The 9,345-nt window shown below is 33.7% G+C and overlaps 1 non-coding gene across 1 annotated transcript; it reads right to left on the reverse strand.

Moving 5' to 3' along the window:
- Window positions 1-8,922: 8,922 nt before the first annotated feature.
- Window positions 8,923-8,994, reverse strand: Trnad-guc (transfer RNA aspartic acid (anticodon GUC)). Its single transcript has one exon. It is a non-coding gene; the product is annotated as a tRNA-Asp (tRNA).
- Window positions 8,995-9,345: the final 351 nt, after the last annotated feature.

Raw genomic sequence — 9,345 nt, forward strand, 5'->3', positions numbered from 1 at the left:
TCAAGGCTGCATCATCTGGGAAATGCGTTCCTTTCAAAAACAACTTCATGGAGGTGAAAGTCAGAGGGTGCAAGGTCAGGAGAGTAGGGAGGATGGGGAAGGATTTCATAACCACACGCCCGTGCTTCTGATCTGGCGACAGTTGTGGACTAGAGCGAGCGTTGTCCTGCAGGAGAAGGGTACTTCTGCTGATCTTGTCCCGCCTCTTGATTTTGATAGCTTCTCTTAATTTCCTCAAAAGTGAAGCATGATAGGCTCCTGTAATTGTGGTACCCTTTGCCAGGAAATCTGTCATAACTACTCCGTCCTGGTCCCAGAAGACTGTGAGCATGACCTTGCCAGCGGAGGGCTGCACCCTTGCCTTCTTTGGAAGTGGTGAGTCCAAGAGCTTCCACTGCATTGACTGGGCTTTGGTCTCTGTATCATAGTGATGGACCCAGGTTTCATCCTGTGTAATCAGTCTTTTGAAAACTTTGACTCATCTTCTTGGAACATCTCCAAATTCATCCTCGAGCACTCGACGCGTTCTCTCTTCTGGAATGGTGTGAGCAGCCTGGGAATCCATCTGGAAGACACCTTATGCATATGCAAATGGTCATGAATGATAGTTTCCACAGACCCTGTACTAATCTTGAAATCTTGGGCTATTTGACGATTAGTAATGCGCCGATCTTCCAAAATGGCAGCCTCAACTTGACGGACAGATACCTCATCAATGGCAGAAGAGGAGCGATTAGGTCTGGGAGCTGTTTCCGGCAATGTTAGAATTCACGATGCCAGCGTTTTACATATGATGGGACATTATCGCCATAAGTTTCTTTCATTTCATTAAACGTCTCCTGTGGTGTACGTCCTTTCAAATACAAAAACGGATCACTGCTCGACATTCAACAGGCTCTATTTCACACCTGACTCAGTTCAAACACCTGTACAACAGAAACCACAATTTTATAAAATCAGCAGTAGGTTCTCTACAGTGCAATGTTGACTACAATGTATTCTGGACTAAGTCACTGCGGCGAGGTATGTGAAACTCTCTTCCGGTGCACCCAGATGGTTCCCTAACTAGAGCAGGCAAATAATCGAGTTGATTGAAAAACGGGCGATTTCACAGATGTTTATATAAATAAACAAAAATACGGGGGTGTGAAACATTCGCCGATCATCATTCAATTCCGAGAAACTACGAGTCTCCCGGCTAGTATATATATATATATATATATATATATATATATATATATATATATATATATATATATATATATATATATATATAATAGGCGTCACAATATTGTAGAATTAAATTCACAATATTTTATTCAAACCAAGGAATACTAGAAAAAGTGAGAAAAATTCCTTATTCTATAGAGTTTCAAAGATAGGCTCTTCTCCTAAGAGGAAAAAAACGTTAGCAAAAAGAATATATAGATAAAAATCTAATTTTGCTGGCTAGCGCAATTATATATATATATATATATATATATATATATATATATATATATATATATATATATATATATATATATATATATATATATAAAATTAAATGTAATAGGTAATAGACAGTACAATGCAGAGATAACGGAAAGACACAAACTGAAGCAGATAAAGAATAGTTTTATTAATAATATATTTGAGAAAGATCTCTTTGTCATCTGTAAGTCGAACACATATCTGACGAAGAGATCTTTTTCAAAATATTATAGAACACGGATATTGCATCAGACCAGCTGACACAGGTAATCACGGTGCAAATATAAATGTAATGTGTGTATGAAATATATAATTATATGCACATGTATTTGTATTTGTATTAATAAAACTATTCTTCACCTGCTTCAGTTTGTCTTTCCTGTAAGTCTGCATTGTACTGCCTTCTAATATTACATTTAACTACATACTATACAATGCTTCAAGAAATCTACATTTGCCTCTTATATATATATATATATATATATATATATATATATATATATATATATATATATATATATATATATATATTAGTGTTTCGTCGATTAATCGGAATCGGCATCGGGAATCGGAAAAATCGGAGCTTTTGCGGGATCGGAATTGGTATCAGAATCGAAAAAATTTGAACCTATTTTCCGATGCCAAACTGATTTTAATTATTATCTTTTTTTTTATTTGAGTTTGGTTTAAGAAACATCTTCCACAGCTTGTAGTAATAATGAAGTAATAAATATTTATTGATTTAAACTTTCAGTAAGACTAAAATCTCTTGATCCCCCCACCCCGCTCACGAATGTGTTTTTACGTTTGAGAAAATACATGCACGTTTAAGATTTTTTTTTTGACAGTAATCGGGACAAAATAACACTTTTATAGTAAAATATTTAGCGATTTATCGCTAATCGAAATCGGAATCGGTAATTGTATCGGAATCGGGAATTTAGTACGGAATCGGTAATTGTATCGGAATCGGGAAAAATATGGGAATCTTCCCATCACTAATATATATATATATATATATATATATATATATATATATATATATATATATATATATATATATATATATATATATATATATAAAGAGAGAGAGACAGAAGACGTGGATGAGTTGAAGGCCCGAATAACAGACAACGCAATGCTGGGATGCGTTTGGCAAGAATTGGACTATCGGCTTCATGTGTATCGTGTGACCAATGGTGCTCACATTGAACTTCTTTGAACCTTCCATGAAAAACTTGAGATTACAAGATTTCTGAATATACCAGATGCATTGTTTTATATTGTTCTCGAGTTAATCAATGCCAAAATGCGTCTGAGAACTTTGGAATCCCATATCTATCTATCTATATATCTATCTCTCTCTCTCTCTCTCTCTCTCTCTCTCTATATATATATATATATATATATATATATATATATATATATATATATATATATATAGAATGAGAGAGAGAGAGAGAGAGAGAGAGAGAGAGAGAGAGAGAGACTAGCTGGACGCCTGCCGTTGTCCGGTCGTACAATACGCTTAAACATGATATTTTAATTTATGCAGATTGTAGAACTAATCCTTTATTGAATATTATATATTACGAGGAATAATTTGTCAGGTGTACTAATTCGCAAAAATAAATTAATTAATAAATAAATAAATAATGATAATGTCGTTCATCAAATTCCATCTGTGTTTGTTTACAATATCACGTCAGCTGATATTTGTACTTGACGATGAATGACCTGAAAAGGTCACTTCTGATTAATATTTATTTTTAAAATATGCAAACAAAGAAATGATTTGCGGTGATTTTAAATGGTATCTCTTTTTTGACGTATATTGAGCTCATTAATAAGAAAAGCATGAAAATAAAATGGTGAGGTACACTCGGGCTCGAACAGGAGATCAGTTGAAAACTGGTTCTGATTTGTTAAGAAGAAATGGTTTGCTTAGAATTGAATTTCTTTTGATTTGCTGAGAATTATATCCCTTGGCCGGTGAAACGTAAAATATTCCCCCCGTAAAAATTCTTTCTCATCCATAACAAAAAACTTTATTTATTTTTAAAATCGAATTTTTTTGGATTGTTGATACTTATCAGGTGAATTTCTGTACAAAACCTATCTAAGAACACTGCCAGGTATATAAATTAGTTTTGCTTGAAATTTGCAAAAGATAGGCTTAGCTGTTTCGAAACATATGAAAAAGGAACTCACGCACACACATACAAAGTGACTTTATATATATATATATATATATATATATATATATATATATAATGTGTGTGTGCGTGTGTGTACACACAGAGAGAGAGAGAGAGAGAGAGAGAGAGAGAGAGAGAGAGAGAGAAAATACAATCGATTTTTATTTTTACAATTTATAAAAATTCATTGGAACTTTAACTTTGAAAGTATTTTCTCCACAAAATACAAAAAAATAATCGTCTTTTTTTTTCGATGATAAAAAAAAACTTTTTATATTAAGTTATGAACAAAAGGTAAAAAATAATTTTTAAAGTTCTAAAATATAAGCTGGTTTCTCGACAACTAGAGAAAAGGAAAGAAGAAGAAGAAGAAGAAGAAGAAGAAGAAGAATTGGAAAGGAGGAGAGGGAGAAGTGGAAGAAGACTTTCGTTTTCAGCTTGAGAATCGGATACTGACGCCTTGCCTCTCCACAGTTGTCACGTGACCGAGTGATTGTCACGCGCATGCGTGCCTTTCGAATGTTGTTTCCGCCTTCTGGTGCAGCCCCGCTTAACGAGGAACGTGAGCCGAACGGTGTGCGCCGAATTCGTTCCCTGTGAAAAATCATCCGACGTCACGTAACGCTTCCGAATTTCTTGTGGACAAAGCAAAATTATAGACAAAAATTGCCACAAAGTTCTGCGAAAACAACAACAACAGCAACAACAACAACAACAACAACAATAACAGCAACAATAACAGCAATAATAATAACAAGTTTCTTTTTGTAAAAAAAAAAAAAGATTGTGTTCAAATAAATCATAAAAATGTGATTCATTTAAACAAAGATTTTTTTAAAATTCTGTTTTGTTATTTATTAACGCAATAATTTTTTTCACCATAAAAAAATCATTGCAAAATCAATTGGTTAGAAACGAAAAGGGATTAAAAATAAAAACTCAACTAAGTTTTATTTATTAAAAGAATATCCACACTGGTGAGCTGTGATACAGCGAAACCGTACTGCATGTGGATAACTATAAATGCTCCCTATCTTGGGTTGAGCATATTGGGAAGTGATAAATAAACTGCCACTAGCGTATTAAGCGATGCTTTTTTTTTTTTTTTGTAAACAAATGGAGCTTAGGCGTTTGGACAATGTTTGAACATTGTTAATACACCTGCCTGTCATAGCTGCAGCGGAATAGCGTAATGGTTAGGAACACCGACTGTCATCTAGGCAGTCGAGTTTCAGACATGACGAGGTAGTTGGTAGTTTAGCCGCACTGATGAGTTGTGACACAGTAAAACAGTACTATATATATATATATATATATATATATACATATATATATATATATGTATGTATATATATATGTATATATATATATATATATATAGTCTTTGAAGTTTTTAACCTTTAAAACTATACAAAAAAATATTTTTTATCATTCGTTAGAAAACCATCAAGTCAGTAAGTTATTTAATCGCCTGCAATCACTGCATCAACTCGCTCTCGAATTTACTATAGTACCAATAATTAATTTTTCAAGGGATCATCAGTTGTTTACCATGAAACACTGTTTCGGGTATTTAAAAACAAAACAGTATATTACATCATGGCTCCCCAGCAGTGTTGATCAAACACCACCACCCTTAATCTTAGGAAGAAGACAAGTTACAAACATTTGATGCAATTTCCTATTCTTAATTGCAATTACTAACCTTTTCATACTATAAAAATGAATATATATATATATATATATATATATATATATATATATATATATATATATATACGTTTGTAAGCAAATACAGGGTGGTCCACTTAAAAGTAGTCCAGAAAATATAGTAGAGAGGAGGAACATTCTTTTATTGTTTAAATAACCTGTTGTGTTATAAAATATGCTGGGAGTGCTCCCCGTTGATATCTATGCATTTCTGACCACGTTTAACAACGTTTGCAGATACTGCCTGTAGATCTTCTCCGGTGATTCTTCTGATAACGTTGTAATGTTCTCCTTTAGTTGGTCTAGATTGTGAGGATTATTTGCATAAAAGTTTTGTTTTAAAGTTCGATAAAAATAAAGATCACATGATGACAAGTCCGGGGAACGTGGTGGCCATGACCCTTTGCTTATTGTTCCCTCTTCCGTAAACATGTCATGAACTCGTGTCAGTGATCTGTGAGACGTGTGGCATGTAGCGCCATCTTATTGAAAAGGAATTGCATTTTGTCTTGTGGTGTCAGTTGGTCATTAAGAGAAACATTAGAGAGATCGAGCTACTTTCAAGCGCGCCACCCTGTGTTTATGATGTATATATATATTTGAAAACGTTTTTCCAAACTGCCACAATTAAGCTCAATAACAATGGAGTTACACTTACAGAGCGTATATAAAAAATTATTAAAGATTCCAAAGTAACAAAAAGAATTCACTTAATTCACGTTCACATATACAGTTCTGATGAATTTCTGTACAAAACATGTTTAAGAACACTGCCAGATATATAAATTACCTTTGTGTGAAATTTGCAAAGGATAGGCTCAACCGTTTCGGAACCTATGAGGAAGGAACTCACACACACACTCACTCACACAGACACACAAAGTAACTTTTATATAAGAGTGGAGATATTATTAAGGAAATTATTAACCTACATATATGTGTCTGCGTGTGTATGTGTGTGTATGTGTGTGTGTATATATATATATATATATATATATATTGTAATTTATAAAATATATATGGCGATTAAGCTACACTGAAATATATATATGCAGAGATAGATAGATAGATAGATAGATAGATATGTCAGCCCTTTAAGAAACTCGTTTCTTATCGTTGAGCACTTTACAGTTTAAATAAAGTCGGCCACTTCAGCTTGCATGCGCAGATCATGATATTATAATAATTAGTTCTTTTTATTTGACAAACGTTAAGACATTTAAAAATAAATGTTTTAATTTCAAAGATATTTCTCGCGGTTAAGGTTGGCCGAAACGATTTGTTTCTTGCTAATAAAGTCAGAGATGACTTCGTTGCTTGGTTCGAATCCCACGACCGGCAGTAATCATGTCACCCTGAACTGATGATTCCCGAAAGGATGAAACACTAGTGTCTATAGATATTTAATAATTAATGCAGTAAATAATTATATGATATATATATTGGATGTATAATTATATAATATATATATTGAATGTGTAATTATATAATATATATATATATATGTTGGGTGTATAATTATATAATATATGTATTGAATTTAGTTACTGAAAACATTAATTTAGAGCAATTAAAATTCCTTTTTGATCTTTTTTAAAACCAGAAATGAAACCTTTCCCATTTATTTACATGTTTGCTGTTTCGATACAATTTAATTTATCTTTTAAACGTGACAGTAAAGAAAGGAAAAGAAAGAAGAAACCAATTTGCTATTTCACTCGCATCTTGTTAGAAATCAAGTCAGTCTCTCTAAAGAAAAGAACATTTGAGCACAAATACTAAACATTTGTCGAAAACAATATTGCGAAACAGAACTATTTGTTGTTAGCAGGGAGGCTCGACGTTACCCTGGATTGCATAATGATTAACGAATGTTTTACACTCCCGTATATTTATTGTCATTGAAAATAGTGAAATGGTCCATTTGTCAGTGAAAATGATTGATTGGTTGCTCTAGTTGGGAACCCACTGAGGTGCACCAGGAAAAAGTTCACATACTTCTAACATAGTCATTATAGTCAACATTGCACTGTAGAGAACCTACTGTTTATTTTATAAAATTATTTTTTATTTATAATGGTTTTGAATTAAGTTTAAGATGCAAAAGTCAAGTATCATGGTTCAGTTGTTCTCTGGACAATTGAACCATTCATTGCAAACGCATCCCTGTCATGTGAAAAACATATTGTTTGTTTTATATGCCTGGCCTTTCTGCTTGTACTCTGATAAGGGCTTGAGTTAGAGTTTACTATGAAAAGTCAATTATCATGGTTCAAATGTGATTTAAATAGAAACATTCATTTTGAACGCGCCCCTGTCACATCAAAGAAACTACTGTTGATTTTATATGTCAGGCCTTTCTACTTGTGTAGAAATAAAACTTATGAAATGCACTTGTGATGTTAGTCTATGTAAAGTGTTAACTTTGGTCAAAATCGTCTGTTCCTTCTTTTGTCGGATTTTTTTTCGATTATCGATTATCAATACTTATCGAAGACATTCCGATACAGATACTCTTATAATAATTACATAAAGTGCATTCGTGTAAAATTTTATAAAGGTCGGCCCAGCCATTTCGGTGTCTATAGAGAACGAACACACACACACAAAAGTCCTTTTATATAATATCGATGCTTCCATTCAGTCTCGAAAGACAAAGGATACCCCCTGTAGAAGCAGCTGCGCGTGCAATTTTTTTTTTTTACAAGGTCACCACTTATCAAGGCCCGGAAGCCACTCAGGGATAAGGGTTATTGCATGTACAGTACGTTGTACGTTAGTGTTGAGATTTCATAAAGTGACTACTTAAGGGGGTGGTTCATCAGAAATTTGTTTACGTTGGATTTGAAGACATCCAAGTTGTAGTCAGGTGGGAAACAGGCAGACGGAACAGAGTTCCACTGGCGTGCTGATTGAAGAATGTTTTTAAGACTATTCAATAATGTTTTTAAAAATAATGTTTTTATGAAAGTTGTTAAAGAATAATGTTTTATAAGAATACTATTTTTTAAAGAATAATGTTTTTTAAGAATTGTGTGGCAAGAGTTGCGCAATCTCCAGCCACACCTCTCCTGAATCGGCATTGCTTGAGTCCAGTGGCAAGGAGAGGTACAGGACGACTGGAAACAATGCTGAGATAAGCGGAGAGAGCACATACAGCACCTGGAAGTCCCAAATGGTCACCCATCTGATATTGACCAGGCTCATCGTTGCTTAACTTCGGTAATCTAACGGGAACCGGTGTGCCAACGTGATTATGCCGCATATAATACGATTACATAACAGTAGAGATACTAAAATAAAAACACTCAAAGAATAAAACATACCGATGACACATAATAATAAACTGCGCTTTTTAAAACCAATATGGAAATAAGTTAAACTAGCGACTGATATCGCATATCCATAAACCGTATATAGAATAGGTGTTGCTTCGATTGAATTTATGCTTTATTATTAGTGCAAGAAAAAAGGTCTTAACTTACATAGTTATCTATTTAAGTTTCAAATAATAATTTAAAAAAAAAAAAAAAAAGTCAGTCTCCCCGGCGGGGAATTGAACCCCGGTCTCCCGCGTGACAGGCGGGGATACTTACCACTATACTACCGAGGACCTGCTGACTGCGACACCTTTTCTTAAGCTCATAAAACAAATATCAGTCAGTGTAACAAGCAGTGTAGTCTGTTTCGCATTTAAATGCACAATTATGAATAGAATAGGAAATTTCCTCACGTTGGTGGAGGCCTGTTTTTTTTATAGTACAGTTACAACTTTCTTTTTTTTTTTTACAATAAAGTCACTACTTATTAAGGCCCAATGGCCACTCGAGGATAAGAGTAAATGAATGTAAAGTCGTTGTGTAGTAATCGTTACAGATGTAAGTTAAATACAATTTGGTTATTTAAGGGGACGCTCCAACAAGAACTTGTTTACATTGGACTTGACGGTTACCATACTATAGCA

This window comes from Euprymna scolopes, chromosome 16 (assembly GCF_053919585.1).
Source record: "Euprymna scolopes isolate OS-2025 chromosome 16, ASM5391958v1, whole genome shotgun sequence".
Taxonomy (NCBI): Eukaryota; Metazoa; Mollusca; class Cephalopoda; order Sepiida; family Sepiolidae; genus Euprymna; species Euprymna scolopes.